Source organism: Hetaerina americana, unplaced genomic scaffold, assembly GCF_022747635.1.
Source record: "Hetaerina americana unplaced genomic scaffold, ioHetAmer1.1.p SCAF_15, whole genome shotgun sequence".
In the NCBI taxonomy this organism is placed as follows: domain Eukaryota; kingdom Metazoa; phylum Arthropoda; class Insecta; order Odonata; family Calopterygidae; genus Hetaerina; species Hetaerina americana.
The window spans coordinates 14045510-14068315 of NW_027286625.1; the positions used below are offsets into that span (position 1 = coordinate 14045510).

The 22806-nt window shown below is 36.8% G+C and overlaps 1 non-coding gene across 1 annotated transcript; it reads right to left on the reverse strand.

Moving 5' to 3' along the window:
- Positions 1-395: 395 nt before the first annotated feature.
- TRNAA-AGC (transfer RNA alanine (anticodon AGC)) lies at positions 396-468 on the reverse strand. The gene has a single exon. It is a non-coding gene; the product is annotated as a tRNA-Ala (tRNA).
- Positions 469-22806: the final 22338 nt, after the last annotated feature.

Genomic DNA, 22806 nt, shown 5'->3' on the forward strand with positions numbered 1-22806 from the left:
AATTATAAATATAGTTATAAATACACAGATCAATATAAATATGTCCGCTACGTTATTCGAAGACGGGCTAGGATTACTCTAAGTAATTTTGCTTTTATTAAACCATTAGTCTGTATGATAAGCTCTATGAAATATGCAGGAAATAACATAAATGACAAAGAATAATTTCATTGCTCAGTCTTCAAGACTATACCGTAATGTACATATATAACCTTTATCGTTTTAGAGATAGAAAAGCTGGTTCCTCGCAAGTTTATTTAAGAGATTTCCGAACAGAGATTTTAAAACAATATTTCGGGGATTAAGTCAATGTGTCACTAAAATCCAATCATTGAGAACTATAATTAATTTGAAAAATGCGCAAGCAAATGCTTTCAAAAAATTCTGTAAAAATTTGGAGGCGCCGGGTATCGATCCCGGTACCTCTCACATGCTAAGCGAGCGCTCTACCATCTGAGCTACGCCCCCAGTTGTGATGTCGGTATTTCGAGTTGTATTTTGACCCAAACTTTCTCTGTTCCACTAAGAAAGTGAAAAAGGGCGTGGTCAATTTCTCTGGGCCGTGTGCTTGGTTACTTAGGCCGCAAATCTTGGTCTCAGGCTCATTCACGACTTAGCCGCTGTTCGCCATACCCTGATCTGTATTTATTAATTGATGCTAGAGAAGCGAGCATGAGGGGCCTAAATATCTGCAATACCTATATGCAATTATTTCGGCAACTGACGATTAAAAATGGAAATTTTTAAGAGTTACATAGTGGAATCTTTGCGGGTTGGCTAAAATTTCAAGCCGAAAATTTCACAAACACTTTCGATTAACGTATGACGACTGGTTGTGCTCCTTACGGCAATATGAGGTAGAGTATGACGAATATGATTACATAGAATTGCAAAATTTCCATTCATTTCAGCATTAGCTGTTGGAAGGGTATATCCTGAATTAAAAAAATGGTAGACTAGAATCCTAAATTTAATTATTTGCAATACCCCTGGTGACATTAGGAAAGGAACTGGTCCACTACGCTCGATCTAACAAAATTCCAGTCTGATAATTTTAATAAACTTCACATTAAATAGACCTGAAGTGCAAATCCAAGGTTAGGATGATAATTGAGACTAGATTTTGAGGGCATAAAGAATATTCTTTGCTAAAGAGCCAGGTTTATTGAACTCAAAGGAACCAAATTTAACGATGTCATCTGATCAAGTTGGTCATGTCAAATGCTCATTTTGGATGTTACCTGTTTAAATATTACCTATAGAAGTTCAAATACAATGAGTGAATTTTAAATCAATAATTTACTTTTTCTAATTTGAAATATATTTTTGATACTTCCCCCATACTACACGTTTATCTTGCTTTCTTTTTCATAGTTTGTCTTTTTAAGATACTTGAACCTAGTTGTCTCATATCATCTCCAACGAATAGGTCATATACTTCATGATTAGCATTTGTCATTGCGTATATAATGGTTGTAGCTAGCTAAATGAAATCATTTTTGTCTATGGTACGCCTTAAAGGCGTGTGAACACATAACCTTCCCCTGCCTTTAAAAAATTCTGAAGGGTTCTGCCCTCAGTCATCTACCGTCTAATGAAATTTAATTTGTTAGGTGAACTTCTTTATTCTCATCGTCATAAATGAACCTTTATAGCATGCTAGAAAATATCTGAACAGTTCAGTTATTGCTTAATTTATTTCTATTTAATTTCAGAATGATACAAAACCTTTGAAATTTAGCTTTAAATTTAGACGTACTTCTCATATAATAAGTATAAATGTCAATAAGAGAAGGACTTTTATTTCACTTCATCTTTCTCATATGGGTAATACGAGTATTTTGTGACAATGTTAGTATATATATAAGTTATATAAGTTAGTATGTTTATTTCAATTTGGTACAGAGCTGATAGATTTAGCTCTATATCTCGGTGAAATAAAAGTAGAAATTATTTCTTCTCTAATTCCTTACTATAATTTATTTTTACTCCACGTTCCACGAAAATTCAGTCTAAATATAGCAACCTATTCAGTTGGGTTAAAAAAGTATCAGAATCTGTACGAACGGTGCTAAAAAATATCTAATATAAGTCTCAAGCAGACATCCTTTTATTACTCCAGCTTTTATCAGGATGCGCGAGAGAAAATTGCAAGGTTACGCCTTCCCATTTCGCCCACTTATATGGTATTTCCTTCGCCTTTAGCTTGTATAACAGATTATAGCCTGGGCAAAGATTTCTTTGCTGGGGCAACAACCTTTGAGAATCATCGTTGTGACGTAGAAAAGAGAATGCGAATTAAAGTAAAGGTTATGACTGAGAGACGAATCAAAATCGAAAATGGAATAAAGCCAATAAGGCAAAGACTTGGGATCCATGAAAAATGAAATTCCTGGTTATCAAGACGTATCAAGAGAAACCAAATTGACATGAAAAATCGATAATTTATCACCATGAAATTTATTAGGAATTTAGCTAAGTGATTAGCCATCCTAAAAAAGTGATATTTTCCTTCAATAAGTTTTACAAGCATAAACAAGGCTTTTTTAAATATGATAAAGAAAAATATTAAATATTATTCTTCCATTTTTTAGTGAGTCACACTTGAAATAATCCAGCTGTAGGCAGAATTTAACTTAAGGTTGGTTCTGGTAGGTAGTACTCAGCCCGAACTAAGCCTTACGGTATGTGGTAGTCAACCTGATCCACAATTTGGTTTCAAACGAATTTTCAGCGGCCAGTGAATCTCCCCACATGTCGCGCAAAGATTTCATTCGGTATATGAAGCCGGGAGCCCTTGGTCTATAGCCAAGTATTCAACCCATTGACTTTCTATTCCAACGAGGCAGGGATGTTGAAGCAGCATCGAAAAATGAGGGGAAAGAAATACATATACTAGTGGATGTAGTCTTTCCACATGCCATTCAAGCTTTCTATACGGCTCAACTTAGCAAAGAGTGATGCAGTCATAAATTGCATGTTATTAACGAGAAAGTCCATTACTGGATTAGGAAATGCTTATTTTAAGGTAAAGAAGAAGAGGTACTTCATGCAACGTAATCAATAGAGGCGCATGCTTATACGAAGGGCCGCAACATTGTATGACAGGGTTTAGCCAGTTCTTTCCTATCTACAGGGTCTATCCCAAACATTAAGTGAAACCATTTTTCCCGGCGAAGCGGACACCTGGAGTGGGACGATTTTTAGTGGGGTAAATGTTGACAGGTCTTGGGAAAGCAACACGACCCGCGTCAGTTGCCTGCGGGTTGTTGCAGTGTGTGGATCGCTGATAAACTGGACCTTTGTTCGAGGGTGGCGTCACTAAATTACGATGCCACTTTCCATGGAGCAATGATATGCGATAAAATTGTGTGTTTAACTCGGAAAATCGGGTTTGGAGACAATGACAATCGTAGAGGATTCTAATGGAGATGGAGAATTTCCCCAAGTGATGTTTTTCTGCTTGCACAGAATGTTTGGGGATAGTAACGAGGAGGCTGATGATGAGGAATGCCCTGGACAACCATAAACAACAAAGTGTGATTAGAATGTGCAAAACGTGAGACACATGCTCAATTCTGATTGACCCTCAATTGTCAGGATGTTAGCAGAGGGCAATATTCAGAAAACCACTGTGCATTGCATTCTCACAGAAGATTTAGCCATGTGTCAAGATGTCCCGAAGGTGTTGTCGGAAGACTGCTTTTGTGAAAATCTTGCCTTGGACCTCTTGGACCACTGTGAAAGTTACCCGGATTTTTTAGAATAGATGGTTGCTGGTGATGAGATTTGGGCCTTTGATTAGGACTCCAGTCCAACCCTTTGAGTACCATTTTGGACCACTGGATTATGTCAAAGATGCCACGAGGTGCCTGAACGAGGGTTCTGTTGATGCCTTACCGGAAGCGTACCAGGAGCGTGGCAAAGGCGCTGACATCGGTGTGTTGATGCACAAGGGTGTTGTTTTGAAGAGTTTTAGTAATTCGTACTCTAATCTGAAGCAATGTTTCCCCCCGATTTATTCTACGTATTTTTTGGAACAGTTCCTGTATGAATGATATTAGTTTCAACGAAAGAAATAACAAAGCGTTGATATTTCAACATTTTAATAAGTTGAATATTTGTTAACGGTACAAAAATAAAGGGAAATAAATACTCAGATAATGTTGGGTTTTTCCGTCACAAGTAAGAATACTTTTCGATCATGCAATAATGTATAGATCAATTTAGGATTTCATATTGACTAACATGCAAAACCAATTTTTTTAGCAAAAGTAAAGGGAACACGATAATGTAAACACCATAGATGAGCTGCAATTCAATCACTTAGAACAAACTGAGTACTTGGGAGTCATTCTTGTCTCATACCTGACACGAGACATGCATATAATGGAACACCAGTCTGTCCAAAATATACGTTCTTGTCTCGTATACAGTTTCATGGAAATATTAGGATAAATAAAATAGGAGAAGTTATTTCGCATTTGTTTGGTAAATTTTGGAATATACAGCACGTAATTGAGATCAACAGGAGAAAAAGCTGGGTGTTAAGGAAGGTAATAATCGATAGTTTCTGAAAAAACGTTGTGAAAGCTAAATAGTCATTACATAAATTATATTGCTATTTCTCTGACAGGAGAGCGATATAGATGAAGTCTAATAAATATTTATACGGCTCTCGAAGTGGATCGCGGTACTCTGGGAGTAGAGCGTTGGAATACTGACCGGAGAGCCCGGGTTCCCGGGCAAGCCTCTCTGGGAACCTACAGCTCCACCCAAGCTACGTGATTTTTTGGGTACCAGATCTTCCTGGGAAACCATAACCGGCACAGGGAAAGGAACTCGCCTGATGTGTTAATTTCACACGCGGTCGCGCTTAGTACTGGGTGAACTCTGCTATTACTTATCAAACCGACCTTTGGGTTGAATACTGTGTCAGGGCTCTCGAGTTTACTTCTGACAATGAGAAAATGATTAGAACCCGAAATATTTTAGCAAATTTGGTCACCTAGTTAAAATACGGTAAAAATATTTAATAAAAATTTACTCTCCGCTCGCACAATTCGTGGACACAACAAGAAAAAGCTAAACATGCCATAACTTCAATCAAAATATAAGCTGCCATTCATTCACGACGGTACACAAAAGACAAGTTTTTACAACCCAGACTGAAGGTATTCATGACATTCCGCAGGATATGATACGGATGTGGATGAAAGATCAAGGCATTGAAAGTTGACCCATTTCATCATAAAAATGAGAATGAAATAATTGAATAGAATTAAAATCGATAGCAACGTTGCTCAATTGTGTACGTAATAAATTCTGGTTGCCTTGGAATTGAGACACATCTTCATATCGGTTCATTTGATTTCCAATGACTTGTACAATTATACCTGTTACGGTCTAACTTTAACAAAGGTATAGTGATTTTAAAAAGACTTTTTAAGATATAACCTTGGGATGACAAGTGAATATGGTTTATGCTTAGCTTTTGGTCACCGGAATTGTCCTGGTTTGTGACTCGAATTTCACTCAAGCGGTGTTACCGAACATGTCATTAAAGTCCAGAATCGCACAGTTCTTCGACTTTAAACAACCTCAATATCCAAGGAATGCTAAGTATGAGATTTACGATATTTTTATAGCAGCATCCCAAATCCGTTAACTATCATTTTTTATCAGGGCGCAGTCCCGGTTACGGAGGGCATTAAACTAATCGGTCTTAATGTCTCCTGGTTGTTGTCACCTTTCTCTGGAAATTTCTGCCATCACATGGTACCACATTGGTATGCATTCTATTTATGGGGAATTGAATGAGATGATACTTGCAGAAAGTACTGAATAGCCAACCTATATGTTCTTCTGTCGTGTCGGTGGATTCATTGGATACATATTATGCAATAAAAGTGTAAAGAGAACTGAGAAAAATAGTTGGCTTAAATACTTAGTGGAGTAAGGACCGTGAGAAAAGTGATTTGATCATCAGACAGTAAGGTAAGAACAGCCCATGGCCAAAAGCTGAATGTATATGACATTGGAGAATGGTAGTTAAGGATTATTGGTGTAATTACAGAAATCATGGCGATGGCTGATTAGGACAATCGAATTGTTGGTTTGGTGAAACTGTGAAATAACTGAATGTTTACTGTGTATGGGAAATCAACGACATCACATTTTCAATACTGAATGTACAAGATTAAGTGTTTCTCATTTTAATCACCTGGATACAAAAATATGCATCAAATATGATATTGACGAACCAAACTATAATGAACTCTCTTTCAGCATGGATGCTGGATCCAGCCATTTTTAATGATTTAGCTGGCGGATTCAGGTATGGTATAACTGTTCTGGGAATATTTTACCAGAGCAAATTCAATATAATGCGGATGTTGTGAACTATGATACAAACTGTTCCACACAATATCACTTTTATGTTGATACATTTGTGGTCAAAAATTCCTGAATTACAGTGATCCCAAATACCGATAGAAAAGTGATGATTTTTCAAGGTCAAGTTCTTTTAGTTTGGATTGTAATCCTATATCCCCATCATTTTTCACATTCTGCCTGCGCTAAACTATTAGTTTCAAATACATACCGTGGAGTATCAGTAGTCGATCAACTCTGATGCTGTAATAAAATTATCTTGAAATAGCCCTAGTTAAATAATGTCATTAAGAAACTCATGAAATTTCCTTTTTATAGAGTCCATCATAAAGACAACGGAATTCACCTCCGGTGACATGAACATCCATTTCAATTCTTATTTCAATAATCCTTACCAATTTAGCTACTCTTCCATTAGAAATGCAACAAAGACGGAGATTCAATTAATAAAATCACCATCGTTAACCTCTATATCCCTTGTGTGACGACCCTTTTGACAAGTTAAAACAAAAGTTAGTCCCATATTTGAATGGCATAAACTAAAATAACCCTTTCAACACGAAAGGGTGGCTTTATTCCATGAAAGAGTAACCTTCGATAGAAAGTCTCCAGCGTTGTAGACATACGTGTCGCCATACTTCTGAAAGACGCATGTCACGACCAATAGCCTTCCTCCTATGCACAGCTGCAAACGCACGCTGAGCAGACACATCTTGCATTGAGCCGGACCACAAGGGTTGTGCGAGTCATTTAATTGGGTTAAAATGACAGCCACACAAGCTTGGAAAGAATGGTCGATTCTCCAATACCAGCTTGACTTGAACAGATCACTACCGTACCTATGAAAGTTCCCGTAAACTTATGGCCATAATGAAAAGTGATTTTCACATATCGGCGGAATGTACAGTTTGTTGGGACAGCATAAGGAGAAGACTCCAGTGTATTCTACGTTCATTTTACAGGATGATAAAATTTGTTGATAACAATTAATGTATTTTGGCAAATTTCATCAAAAATTCCGGTTAATGCGAAATATTAAACTTCTAGATTATTTTTATTCAATATGTATAATATGTTAAGTTTGATATCAATCTTTAACACGCCCAACCATTTGGGTATATCGTAACGAAATAATATGATTACTAATGCACGTACGATAAAATCGTACATACTTAGAAGCCATATTTTACATAATGGTTAACTGTGCTGAGGAAGTCACCATGAGTATAAATTAAGTCAAATTAGGCCAATGAACATGCATATATTTTCAGTGTGACTTACTTGATACCTATTATAATGCTCATAAAATGTGAATGAATGTCAAATTTTCACAAAAAAAACTATTCTAATTATTTAAAAATACGAATTTTCTCGTACAATATGGCACAACTTCCTAGCACGATCATAATTTCCCTATACCTTGATTCAAAAACCAGGACTCTTCGTAACTTGATCAAGCAACTTTACCCGTGACGCTACGGAAGTGTTTCCCTTTACACCGTATTTTAAATTTTCGCTGAAATATCGAGCATTCGTTACGACTGGAAGCTAGTTTGCATAATTCCCATCTATAAAGGCGGCGATAGTGAGAATTCCACCAATTAACGGTCCATATATTTAACATCGATTTCATGCAAAATATTAAAAAGCATTATCGTTAATAGCGTTATGAGATTTATCGACAGCAGGCAGATACTGAGCCATAACCAGCTGGACTAGGAACAGCTGATCTTTTGAAACTGGGTCAATAGAGTGGTTTGAGGCCCCACTTTGTGGAAGCGATTCATATCAGAAAAGTAAATGCTTTGTTTTTCCAAGCATATTTTATTATGCACGACCTAGGTTTCGACTTACAAAGACCTGATGCTGACTTTGTAAGTCAAAAAATAGGTCGTGCATAATTAAATATATGTGAAAGAACAAAGTATTTTCTTTTCCGACCAAATTGGTTCCTTTTATCCACGATAGTCTTATATCGGGTGCAAACAACGCACAGGTGGACGCTGTATTTTTTTATTTCAAAAAAGCTTCAATCAACTCCATCACAATCAAATGATACTCGTATACAATCTTAAATGCTAAGGTATTAATGAGAAATTGATAATTTGGATTAGAAACGTCTTTTCACATTGCAAACAAATAGTAGTCATTGATGGTTTGTGCTTAACAGAGGTAGGTGTAACTTCGGGCGTCTCCCAGAGAAGTTTAAGGGTTGCTACTATTCTTAATATTACGTAAATTAATGACTTAAACTCGTACTTTAGTAATCATCTTACATCACTTGTAGTTGGTGTACAAATAAATAAAGTCCAGCAGATTGTGAGCTACTTTCGAGTGATTTAGGCAGAATATTGTTTTGGGGCAAGGAATGGGGATGAGAACTGAGCTTAAGCATATGGGCATTTTTTGAAATTTTGAATGAAAAGAAGTGATGAGTATGATATAAAGTATATGTATAACACAAGGCTCAGTGATAACAACAGCAGATCAAGTCAGATATTTGGAGGTAGTCTTTGCATCACGCCTTTCTTTGGGTGCACATGTCAGGAGAATTTGCGGATAAACCTTAAATGACTTGGCTTCCTTTAACCGGTGGTGGAGATACGTGATGCAAAAGTTAAAGAGAGTGTTATTTGGCTCCAGTTAGACACCATTTTGACTACGCCGCAAATATTTGGGATCCTCGGGAGGAATCGGTGATAAAAGAATTAGATAGAGTTCAGAGAAAATCCGCCATATTCATCAAAAATTGTTCCGATAAGAAGACTAGCATAAGATTGCGGCTTTTGGTAGTAGTTTCTTTACTAAAGTAATCGAGGTTATATTTAGCAATAAAAATATCATTCTTTCTGTATGATTTTACTATAAATGGTAGTTGTGCCATGCGCATTCCTATTGAGTATGATAAATGGTTTTAAGTTCATTTGAATTCCGGATTTTTTCCTGAAGTTTTGTCTCATAAATGGGGCATGGCACTGACCATTCGTGTGCTGTAAATTACGGCTATTGCATACACCCCCTACATCACACCTCGGTTGCTTGCATGGTATTATGTGGACGTAGGTAGGAATGCAGAAGTAACGCGTTGCGCTACAACTAACGGATTTAGGGCAACATATTAAAAACAAAAAGTGATTGTTTAAGACCAAAAACGTAGTTTATTTTCATGGTCTCAAACCAAAACAACTATACACTTACTAAAGCTCCACTGATACCAAGCCATATTTCAAGTTCTACCTCTGTCGAATCAGCTGATGCACAATTCTTGAAATGTTGGAAATATTTTTATTTCGGATTGTTTGCCGATGAGTTGGTACACAAATTTTGAAATAATTGGGAACACTGTACTTACATTCCAAAGAACGAATACTATATGCCAAGTCGGAAATCCCCGAGACTTCAGTTGGGAATGCTGTTCTTCATCGGGGAAATAAATCGAATCGTTTCGAAGCACTCACTACCAAACTATTATATTTTCGACATGATTTTGCATTTAAAAAATTGTAATTTTGCAGTGAGTGCTTTCGCAATGCAATGAAAAAATTACTTGTATAATTAATTTATTGATATTTAATTATGTTAAAAAATTTGAGTTTTGATATCTAGAACGAAATCTGTTATTTATGTGTGGAATATTCGCAAATTTGATTAAAATTATCAATCATAATTCATCGAAGCGTTGCTCTTTATTTTAACCAAAATGTTACCTGTTTTCATAAAAAATAATTCTGCATGAACTGTTCATTAAGCTCTAGCAGAATCATTTAATAATTTTAGCGAATACTTAATTTATCCATTGTGAATATAATCCTAATTCAATACTCCTTAACAAATACGCTTCATAATTCCGCTATACCTGTTTCCGTTCAGTACTAATCCGATAACCCGATTAGGGGTGGCCGTCAAAGGATGGCTACGGGAGTTACTAGGAAATAAGACCTCGTTATTAATCAAATCTATTTCCTTCATTTTTTTTCCTCGAGTATCTAAGTCATAAGGATCGCTGTAAAAACATACAAGTTTGTGTAAGTGTTCCAACACATCACATTCCATTACTCTCAGCAGGATCAACTAGGTGAAACCGGGCAAATATATAGCACAATAAAGCAAGCTACGTAATACTTCGGTAGAAGAAAGCAAAGTGTAAAACAACAGGAGAAACTTTAATTAAAAAACTTAATTTAAGCCTTAATTAAACCTTTAGAGATTGTTTGGTACAATTGTTGCATGTATATTCTATCATACTTAAAAAAGTAATACTTGCACAGAAAGGAAAAAAGGAAGCAATGCTAGGCAGCTAGGCAAATACGAGATATGTCCAATAAATACGCGAACTGAGGCCATTATTTTATTGAAAATATTATCTTGCAAAATTTAGTCTACATCGATTTTTTATCCTTCTAGGTACTCTCCATTTGCTACCATGCAATTATGCACCAGTTCGCGTATTTATTGTACATACCTCGTATATGCTATCCATAAATATACCTGTATGTACGATACACTCATAATACACAAAAAACACAGACCTGAACCCGAAAACCCGCGACGTGGCGAACACATATTCATTCACATGGATATAGATGTGTCCTTCTTCTGGCTATGCGTACTACGATTCGCACTGTTAAATAGGTCCAAAACGCCATCTTCTGGTCAAAAAATCGGGGCAAGTGAATGCATAAATCTCCCGCAGATTCCAGCGTAAATGATGTTTCCTCGATAGCTCAATGGCTAGAGCATCAGAGTCCTGATGATGGAAACTGTTTAACGCATGTCATCTGCTCGATGCCACTTTCTCAACCGGTCCTGTGTTCGTCCTTTATGTGTTTACCTATCCCCTTTTTCTATATCTGTGTCCATCTAAATGCATAATTTTGAGTCATAATAATTCCCTCAGAGTCACAAGAAATTCGGGTGTCCAGTACCTTTCTAAATGTTTTGGTGTAGCTGACACTCATTGTGACTTAAGGGGCTCCCATACTAATTTTTCCAACATTAATGAAAGGGGGTAGTAATTATTTTTTATCAGACGACAAGAAACTTCAGTTGCCAGCATAACATATGCCCCGTTAGCCGAATAAGAACTTTGGGGACCACTTGGTTTTGATTATCACATGCCTCTTCTGTGAGGATTCCTGGGGTGCCCAATGACTTTTTCCTGACTGTTTACTTTCCATCGCTTGCATCTTCGAAATGCTGAGTGACCATTCCGTATATCGATGGCATCGTGTAGTATAAACATCGCTCTGTGTAACCCTCGTTCAAAGGGTCGTGTCTATTAGGTCAGGAGTTTCTTGGAAATGGACAAAGAAGTTATTCTTCCATCTTCTCGATTTGACAGTTGAATTCGTGGATTGCCTTGATATCCTTTGGGGGTAAATTGAATCAGAAGGAGTTGCGACTCTATTTTGAAATCTATTTGAGGAAGCCCGGGGGGGGGAGGGGTAGTCAATCAATTCATGACCCTCAAGTTTGCCCGTCCTGCTTCAACCACTTTCGTTCTCCTTAAGGCGAGTGATGACAAACTTAGGACTGAGAGGGAAGAAAAGCAGGATGTCCTATCCGGGCAAAGAATAGCGTACTGTTATCATTCCCCAATGTGCAACCTGTCTCTGTTGGTACTTGTTGCAGGAGTTACAACACAAAAATATACTTAGAATAAATGCTCATTTGTTGTGATATGACTTGCAGATTAAAATCTGTGATAAATATTGGAAATTTTACCACCTAAATATTGTATTATTATGTACTTTATCGTAAAGTTATACCAAATACTTCGCTTAAATGTAAAACTGCTAAACATTTGTTTAAATATTAAAACCAAAATATTATACCTAAACCGAAAGATTGCCACCTCCTAATCTTAAAGATGATACTCCTATGAATTTATTTTTCAATTTATGTGTATTTTGATAGGAAAAAACGTCATAATTACGTAACAATTCGCTACCGTCGTTAAATTGGCGTCTATATCAATCCAAGACGCCCGGAAATTTAGTTCATCGAGTCCAGAGGTTCCAAAGTTTACCACTGCTGCCGCACCGTCGTTCCAGCAGCCTTTTCATTTCAATCCGACATCTGCAGCTGTAGCGCTCGTAGACTGAGCGGAAGACGGAGGTACAAAAGACAGCCGAAAAAAAGGGAAGCAAGACAAATATTCACCCTTCTTACAAGGATTTTATTTTTCCTCTCAAAGCATCTGGAGCAAGGCGCTTCCTGTCTGAAATCTTATGGATGAGTGTATTATGAAGATGCTGAATCTGGAGAAACATGAAAGAAATGTGGCGGATGGAGTGCGTACAAATTTTCAAATTTCCGTTTTTTAGGTTCTTTCAAATAATTTTTTTTTTAATTTCGCTCAACATCTCGTATTCCTCATCGTTTTCTAAAAGGCGCTTCTTAAATCTTCAAAACCTCTTCTCGTAATGAGCATTTTTCTGCAAAAAAGATGGAAAAAAATGTCTAGACTTTATCCTTGGGAGGCGCTATAGAATTAATTTTTGATTAACACCGTCTCAGATAACATTACCACTGTCTCAGATGGCATTAAGTCGTGTGGAACTATGGAGAATCAATTTTTAATATTTTAGCTATTTCTTTTACTTTTGCCGAGTTATCTTCGGACTTAGTTTACCAGAGACGCTTGATAAAATCAAATACACTTTAAAAAATTAAAGCGTACCATTTGAAGTGAATATTTCCTTTTGTGATAGGAATCCGTTCATCCAAGAATAAAGGTATACAAATTTATCTCTATTAGAGCATATTCGACATGTTTTTTGTCCACATCATCGTCTAAAATTTGTAATCAGCATGCTTTTATGTATGATAATAAAGCGAATGTATTTGTGAGTGAATTATATTGTTATAAGTGAATGATTAATATTGTTATTAACGGATGAAGTATAATGTATTACGCATAGTCATATATGTATATACGGTTTTCCTATATACCTATCTATAATGTGCTTTCGACCCAAATATTCAGTTGCTGGAAATACGAAGAAGAATTGCTTTAGGCTAGGAAGCTTTAATAAGGAGGCGGGATTCGATAACAGCGACGTTTAGTGAGGATTTTAAGAAAAGATGAGTAAAGATACGGATCGTGATTTTATACGGCGGGTAAGCATTGCCGTTGAAGCAAAATGATTGGCATAGATTAGATGGAGGCTTATAAAATTTGGTTGTGGAGAACGATGGAAAGGGGGAAATAGAGATAAAGGGAAACAAACGAACACGTGTTAGTCATTGTGGGGAAGGAGAAGGGGTTGTTGGGAGAAATACAAAAGAGGCAGGAAAAATGAATAAAGAGAGTTTCAGTTGGCAATGAAATGCTGAAGGGCGTGATAAAGGCGATACTGTTAGTCAAATAGGATAAGCATGTTGGACGGAATGAAGGGAGGAAGAAACTATGCGGATTTGAAGAGGATCTTGCTGTAGTGTCGGACTTCAGTCGGCATTTTATCTACGCTACGAATATTTCGTTGTCCAGTATGTTTCCCTCCAGAACCCAACTTAAAACGTAAACTACCTAAATTATTGCAATATATTTGCCCTTATGTGAAATTTTTTATGTTAAATATTAAAGAGCAATTTATTCATTTTCTTTATTTTTCTTTAGATTTTTTTTGTGTTTGATTGAAACCTTTGCCGCTCAAAAAATCGGATTTGTCTCCTTTGCATCATTTTAACTGTGCACATACGCATTTACGTATCTCTTCGCATAGTAGGGGCAACCGCTTGATTTAGCCAAAATACACTCCTCCCAATATGTCTCAAATAACTGTAATTCACGGAGATTGAGATGGAGGGGTGACTAGTGTCCTGGCTTCCCATCTGGAGGACCCGGGTTCCAATCCTGGGGACGGTAGATCTTTTTCAGTCGTATTCAGATCCCCACTTGAGGTGTTTTGTGAAGGGGAGCTTTTAGTGAATAAGTCGTCCATCGAATGAGGCGTTAACCCGTGGACCCCTTGGCATCTTTCGATATGTGTAGGCTAATACCGACGCCAGATTTCTCTCCGCCCTTCCGTCTTCCCCATCCATCTCTAATGACGCAAATGACCTCAGCTGCCGGTCGCCTCACCTTAAAATGCCACTGGAATCTACAGTATCTTTTATTCTGGTAGAATATATACTTAAAGTTATAATCTTATAAAAAAAATATTTAATAATTAGACTCATTCTATGCATAGTTCTGTATACTCATATTATTCTAAACCAGTTTAGGAAGCATATTTAACCTAAAGAGTCATAGATGGTTTGGAAATGGTAAATACGATGAAGTATTAGAAGTTAAACTATTGTAATGAAACCTAATAATGCTTTATATGTAGTTTGAATATCCAGGCATTCAGAACTCAGATACCAGTTTTTCGGTAAGGTTCTGATAGGAGTACTATAAAACATTATAACACCTTATACTTTCCAAAACCACCATAATCAACTCTATCGTCGATTGTTTCCAACCTGATTATTGTACTCAACGGATAGTTAATGGGCATTAACTCACATTTTAATTTACTTGCAGCAAAGAGAAAGCATATTTATTTATTTATTCAGAATTAGTCCAAAAACAGAGCATTTTGGCCTTTACATCGACCTGTTAACAACGATAACAATGATCACATTTACAAACACCCAAGCCCTAGATGGAGGGAAAATCACCCAAGCGGGAATCGAACCCGCGACCCTTGGAATGGCAGACGAGGACGTTACTCCGCTGCCACCGAGGTCCTATGATGATCCTATGATGATAAATTTTAACCAAAAGGAAAGGTAGAAGAACTATGTTAGGGCGTTGACACGTAAGTCACATACTTCTCTAGATATGTTTAAAAATATCACCCCGACACGTCAGGGCCACAATCTTCTCCTTCTTTTTGGCAAATTTATTTTTGGTAAGATAACAATGGGACAAAGAAAATCCACGCTCGATATGCAACGAGAGATTCGTAACGATAGTGCACCCTCTTGAATTTTCCAGCAAGTATATTTTCTTCTAAAGAGCCCATAAGACCTTTCATTTACAGAAGTTGGCTGAGTTTCAAAACCATCCATCCAGCCAATGGCAGCGTTTCTAATATCCCTTGTTTATAATCCGATCTGAATTTCTTGTCATCTACCTCTTAAATCTTCTTCCACCTGTGACAAGGAGTCGTTGGGTGGTTCTGAGTCTCCACAAAGTGTCATTGCAGCATCCCTTTTTTGGATATTACTGCTGATCACTTGGGAGTCGTGTCCTCTTTTTGATATGGCTACAAAGGAAAACGTAGGGAGGATCTTGCGTTTTCCCTAAAAATATTTTTCTAAAGGATTTTAATCGATCATTTTGAAGTTACAAAACCATCATTAAAACTCCCAATTATATACAGGGTTCGTCCGGAAAATAAGTATACTGATTTTTTCCCGCCGCTCCAGGCGCGCCCAGCACCGCTCTGACGGGCTGCGATTGGAGGGGGGTATGTTGGCAAGCGACGCTGAAAAAGGCAGTCGGCTCTGAGCTGTGGTGTAGTGAGGAGCTCTGTTAACGCGAACCTCCACGCTCGACCCACGTCACGAAACGCGATGCCGAAGTTTTTGGAGCAGCGTTATTCCATCAAATTTGCGGTAAAGCTTGGGAAATCGTCTACCGAAACTGTCGGTATGATTAACCAGGCTTACGGGGAGTCAGCCATGTCCAGAAACATGATCTTTCGGTGGCACAAGATGTTCGTGGAGGGCAGAGAAGAGGTCGACGACGAACCACGGCCTGGACGCCCATCAACGACACTCACCGACGAAAATGTGCAAAAAGTTCGCGATGTACTGAACTCTGATCGTCGTCTTAGTGTTCGGATGATAGCAGAGCAGTGTAATGTGCCAAAAACAATAGTGCACGTGATTATTAGGGAGCATTTACAGATGCGAAAAATTTGTGCAAAGTTGGTGCCGAAAGTGCTCAGTGATGATCAAAGACTCAATCGTTTGGAAATCGCGACACAACTTGCGGATCACTGCAAAAATGATCCACATTTTTTAGAGGACTTCTTTCTGTTCCCGAAGATAAAGAGTTTGAAAGGAACGCGATACGGGACTTTGGACGCCGTCAAAGAGGCCGTGACGACGTGTCTTCGAGAGGTTCCCGATGATGCCTTCGCGGGAGCGTTCCAGGAATGGGAACGCCGCTGGAACAAGTGTATCGACTCACAAGGGTCCTATTTTGAGGAATATTAGCTTAAGATATGTAAAAGTGTAATAAATTTTTTTTCCGGACGAACCCTGTATTTCGCGACGCAAGAAAAATCCCAGCTTTAATGAAGGAAAGTGCTTAATTAAAGGGCATTGTAATTATACATGTAGTTCCTTGTAATTACGAGCCCAAAATACTAAAAAATCCTTCTCAGCTTTTAAATTACTAGCTGAAAATGGTAAGAAAAACGCTTAGCTAGAGGACACTAATTTTTACTCATGAAATACTCTTACCTCACTCTACATGTAATGCACCGGAACTCCCTTCTTTTCTATCCTCTCAAATTAAACTCTTACCAAAAAATGATTTTTAAGAAAAATTCTCAGAGGCTATGTTGGCGTCACTGTAGAGGTGGGCAATGCAAGTAGCAGAAATCAATGGAACAATAATGAATTTGATTTATTTTGAATAAAAATTAGAAATAAATATGATTTGCAAAACTTCTATACAAAATTAAAAAAGTGATCTCCATGCTCTATACATTAGGATAAACACCAATGAGATATCATAAAAAACCATCGTTCGCTTACCGAAACAGACCCGGGTAGAAAAATGTGAAAACTTGTAAAAATTTAACTTACCGAGCATTGAAAATCGATTAATTGAAATTTTAAATATCGTCTAGTAGAAAGGAAAGCAGAAGAGTAGGTGTGTGACGATGACCTCTCCTTTAAATGAGGCAAAAGAAGAGGAACTATTCCATATCTTAGAATCAATCAGTCGAGAATAAACAATACGAAAACCGATCCACGATAAGTACCCTGATGAACTTGAATAAGCATTTGAAATCATGGGCTGAAATATATTGTTACATGCTCTGAAAAAAACCTTTTGTAGCTATAACCGACGTAGATTGATATACTCTATACTTTCGAACGAAAGAGCAAGGTCGGAGAAATAAAAATATGGAAATAAAGAGGGCAGGATTGTTCATTATTATTGAGTCCAGGACCTCACAGATATGTATATTTAAATCCAGAAAATATAAACGGTGAAGAATTGATGCATACAAAATAAAACTGTTGCAAAATGCGGGCAGCATAGATGCACTTGCTGAGGAGAATGCTGACCTGACTACATTACTTGAATTGTAGGGAGAGCAATATAAACTCTCCATTCGCAACATTAAACAAAAAGCATATAACATACAGTCAAATCATGCAAAATAGTTCTTAATTAACAAAATTAATTGGGAAGTGACAACGTGTGCAAAGGGAAGAATTTCGTTTCTTATGCCATTGAATTAATTGGGTCCTTAATAAGTTAAATAATTTAAATATAAGACAAAATTTTTTTCTCTAAGATTTTTCATTCTGAATCTTATTATTGTAAGCATTATTATAAAACCATTAAGTTCATTTTAACGTATTCAACCAATTAAGTACCTTAACTTAAGCCCCATTGACGATTGGAAAGAACAAAGTACTTCCCAGTTAGATAAAGATGTTCTATTATTCTACCAATCGTACGCTGCAAAATTTGACGGAGTACTACGCGAATTATCTTTTAGACCATTTCCATCATTTGCACAAAACAAAATTTATAAACTTTAATTATAAAATATATCAACTTCGGGAACCAAAATTTTATTTCCGCGCTTGAGTTTTGCCATATTAGATGACCTCAGGGCGAGAGTTTGACAAGTTACCCTAAGATGATATACCATATACACAGCTTCTGTGTCACCCAACATTTATCACGCATATGTTTTCATTCTAATAAACATATGCCAGAACACCGTCGTGCGGTCTGTAGAAAGGTAATGTTTTTGCAACAATGTTATAGGAAACAACAGTAAGATATGCGTGTTTGAATCAGTTACTTTTTGTTCCTCGGTGAAGTAACTCCTAAGTTCTTGTGTTTCTAGAATTAAAAGTAAGCATTTTCAGTCCCAATAATAATAATAATGTAAAATATTGTCACTTATGCTACACGTATTTAAAAATTAGAAACAAACTCTCTAACGTGGGAATAATTTAGGACCATAAAAACTTAATCCATGGGTCCCAAATTTTCTATCCATGAATAGGCGAATGTAACCTGAGTAAGCATTCAATCTCAAGTGTCCTGACCCCCAAACGTTTTTTTTTTATACTCGCATTGATAGTAACGTGGAAATGCTATAAAACTTTTGAGGAAAAACAAAAATATATTAGGCATAATGTGAAATGCAAATGTCAATCCTACTAGTTTTACAGCAAAGTACACAGTGTTTAAAACGACACGAAGTGTTGATATTTAAAAAGGTTTATAGAGGAAGTAAATTGAAGCGGCGGGAATCGTTCCCAGGACTTTCGCATGAAAATCGAGCGTTTCACCATCTGATGAGCAACGACCCTCTACGCGAATTCTCTACGTCACGAAGTTAAGGTTTTCATTGCTATTGATCGATTCGGTTTGGTATGTGGGCTCAGCCAAGCTTCAAGAAAGGAATTCTCTCAATGGAACAACGAAATGCGTAGGAAGCGTGGGAGTATAACGGGTAGGGCACAGTCGGCATGCGGGCTTCGAAATCTGAACGAGTTTTTTCCATTTACAATATGCAAGTTAAGGTAAAGAGGAAAACTGTTTTCAAGTTGTCATCAATGCCTGACGTAGACAAAGTTTAAAACACGCTCCGTTTCCACATTCCGAATTGCAATAAATATGTTATTTTTGTCATCATAGGAGAAAAAATGTATGGATTTTAAAAAATGTTAACATTCGTAATATTCCTTCAATTAAAATTATTTACACTGCATCATAGAAGCGAGAATTAAAACGCAACGCCTACATGCGTTAATCTGATATTGAATAAAGACAACACGGTATTTTATCAAGAGTTTGGTATAAAATTAACGGTCAATCATGCGGCTTAAATTATTATTGGTATTCTACTTGTTATCCTCGGTTTAGGATAGACAACCTAAGCAACGGTAAGATGGCAGATTTACTTGCCCCTCCTAACAAAATACAACCTGACATCCGATGTAGTCATACATCTCTGTCACAGTTTTCCACATCCCATTGCCAATCAAAATGCCCTGCACCCATCGTTCCAGCCTCCTTTGGAGTTCTCCCAACAATTCTCTCTCCTCCCCCATCATCCCTAGCACTTCCTCAATTGTTTTCCTTTCGGTCCATTTCGCCTTCACCATCCATCTCCACACCCGCATTTCAAAAGCCTCCAATTTACGCGTATCGTTGTTTCAAACTTGACCATTTTGGTCCAAAAACATTTGAAATAGGTGGACTGTTCCACCTGCTCTAGCTCATTTTCTATTCTAATAATGCAACAATTTCAACGTGTAAAAATCATACGCCTGGTAGATTAACTGTCCAAAACACTTTGCCGGACATCGAGGGATCCGCATTCATATCCCAGTCAAGTAGAATGATTTTTACGCTTGGAAATATTCGCATCATAATGCGCATTTCGTGGAAGACTCCGGTAAAGTTATTACTCCTGCAGTTTATTTGAATTTTTCTATTTTAATTTTTGACTGAACTTTTCGCTTTCTCGAAAAACACATACCATTTGTTTGCAGTTTAATATAGTGCCACTTATATGACGATTAAATCTTTTTACCGGTAAATATCAATTCAACTTATACAAGTATAACAGCGCATTTGGTGATAGAGAAGTGATTGTACACGTGCTGGTTCAATATTCTTGTCTCAACTAATTTAACGATTTATCCACGACTAATTTAGTGATGGTAGCTTTTTAATTAAATTATAATTATTCCCTAAGTACCCATTATACACGTGACGTGGCATTTCATACCATCACTGTAATTTTTAAAAGAGTGCAAAAAGCATGGTAAGCTGAATAATAATTTATTCTAAATGCTATTGAATGTTATTAATGAATTTGGAACTAAACCTAAACTTACTAAAAAATCGTGACAATATACGGACTGAAACAAATAATTTTAATGCTTGTTCGACTTAAGAAACTTGAAGAGAAATACTTAGTTGACTTATTTCTTTGGAGGAAAAACAGCCTTTCTTAAATGCTTAGGCAAATCAATATTTCCTCTTGCCTGCACATCATCTTATTTTATGTGAAGAGGTGATGCGAACTAAGGACCAGAATCACCCGAATACGTACATGAACGTAGAAAATGAACTCAGCAAAGGAAATGCTTGTTAACCTCACTGTGAATAATTTTACTCTAGCCAGAATATCGTTAGCTATATTTTTATAGGAAGTATATTAAATCCTTCCTAAAGGAGGGTAAACAAACCTCCACACGATTGAAAAATAATCGTCTCACAGTTGCTTCATTTACGGTCATAAGTCAATCATGACAAAGTGCCCACATGACTCAAAAACCAATACGAATCTTTAGTCCAACAAAAATTCAGAATTGTTGTTTTTAATTGCGATCACGTATTACAAAGATCCCTTGAGGGATAGAGTGACCCGTGTGCTGTACTGAATGCATTGGCCTGAAGTATTACAAGCTAAATCGCAAGAGACCAAATCAAAGGCCGGCCCATTTACATATGCACAGTAACTAAATATTTTTGGATAAGAATACATTGTGCTTTGCGGAGGAGCAAATTGAATAACATTGGGAAAATTCACCATCAGATAGTATCTATTATCTTTGCAATAATTGTAATCGGAAATATTAACTTAGAGCATTAAAAGTGGAAGTGATGTCAGCGGTAAAAATATTTCTATTTTGAGATTATTGTCCTCTCTCAGACATACTGAATTCCAGTATATGATAAATGGTTAGCTACAGCTTGCAGCGTTTGGAACTTTTGGAGGAGGAAATTTTACTGAAAATGTTATATCTTAAAAATTAATCTAAAAACGTTTCAAAGAGTTCTACTTCACTGAATTCAAATACAAAGCTTAAATTTATGCTTCTTATAAAAAAACTTGATGCCCTACCATAATGATAATTATAGATATGTAAGATACCAAAATATTTTTTAATCCTGAATAAAATGTAATGCATCTGAATAAGCACTTGGCATAATTAAAAAACTGTCATGAAAAAGCCCTAACAATGAAATTATTAACGAATACTCACGTTGTGGGCAAGACATTTTCCGGTAATTCATTAATGTACTGCCTAAAAGTAATCCTATTCGTAATATTCTTGAAACATTAAACTTTGGCCATTTACATATAAACTGAATGAAACGCAAGTGAATTCATAAAACGCCTGGGTCAATTTTAATATTTCCTCTTAATTCGAGAGAAGAATTTGTTATTACTAAAAAAATATTTTTTAAATTTCCATTTACGTGAGTGAAAAAGTCTAGAGTTGTGTTGCATATCATTCCTAGAAAGGCATTTTTTGAAATTTTGCAATGAGCACATATTACATGCATGTAGTAAACTACTTGTCATCTATGTGAGTTTAAACTAAGCATATGCCAACCTCTAACGTAAAATACACAATTTTATTTATCTCTAGTCTCTCTAGTGCGTCATTTGTTCCCTTAACAATTTTTGAGAACTCAAAGATATAACTTTTGATTATCTGCCGAGACCAGATTATTTCTTTCAATGATGTGCCTTCAGGTGGATTAAGTTTTTTATTATTTTATATCTACTGACACGACCTGCCACCTTTTCCTTTGAGTCGGTCCAAAGTCAGAGAATTACTTACCTAGCATAGGATTTGGGAACTCAGAATTATAGGAAGGCGTCAGTAGCTGTCGAAGGAAAGTAAAGGCGCGAAAATGTTTGACATGGAATAAAATCTCTTTCCCATACTGTATCTCTATCGTATTTCCCAAACCGCCGACCTCTCTTGCGAGTTTGAGCGCGTGACGATCGAACGCATGGACTACAGGTAAGGTAACTGCAATGAAACGTACACATGCGAACTCGTGCAGAAGTATTAGGTCGATATGCAATGTGATACACGCAATATGCCATATAAATATTATTTTTCAATGCTACTTATCGTTTTTTTCTGGTTTCGCTTTATTTTTCCATTGCCGTTTCCGTAACCCGCCATTATGGCACATCATCGCGGGCTATCAATATGAGGATTGTTTTGTAGCAACTCTTTACACTATCATGCTTCCTGCCAATCTCATAATTCCCTCATAGCTCCTAGCACTGATATTTTTCATTACTTGCTTCCTTGGCGTTCCTCCATTATTCTTACCCTCCATTTTTCCTTCAATTAACAATTAAAATCCGGCTGACGATGATAATTGACTAGTTT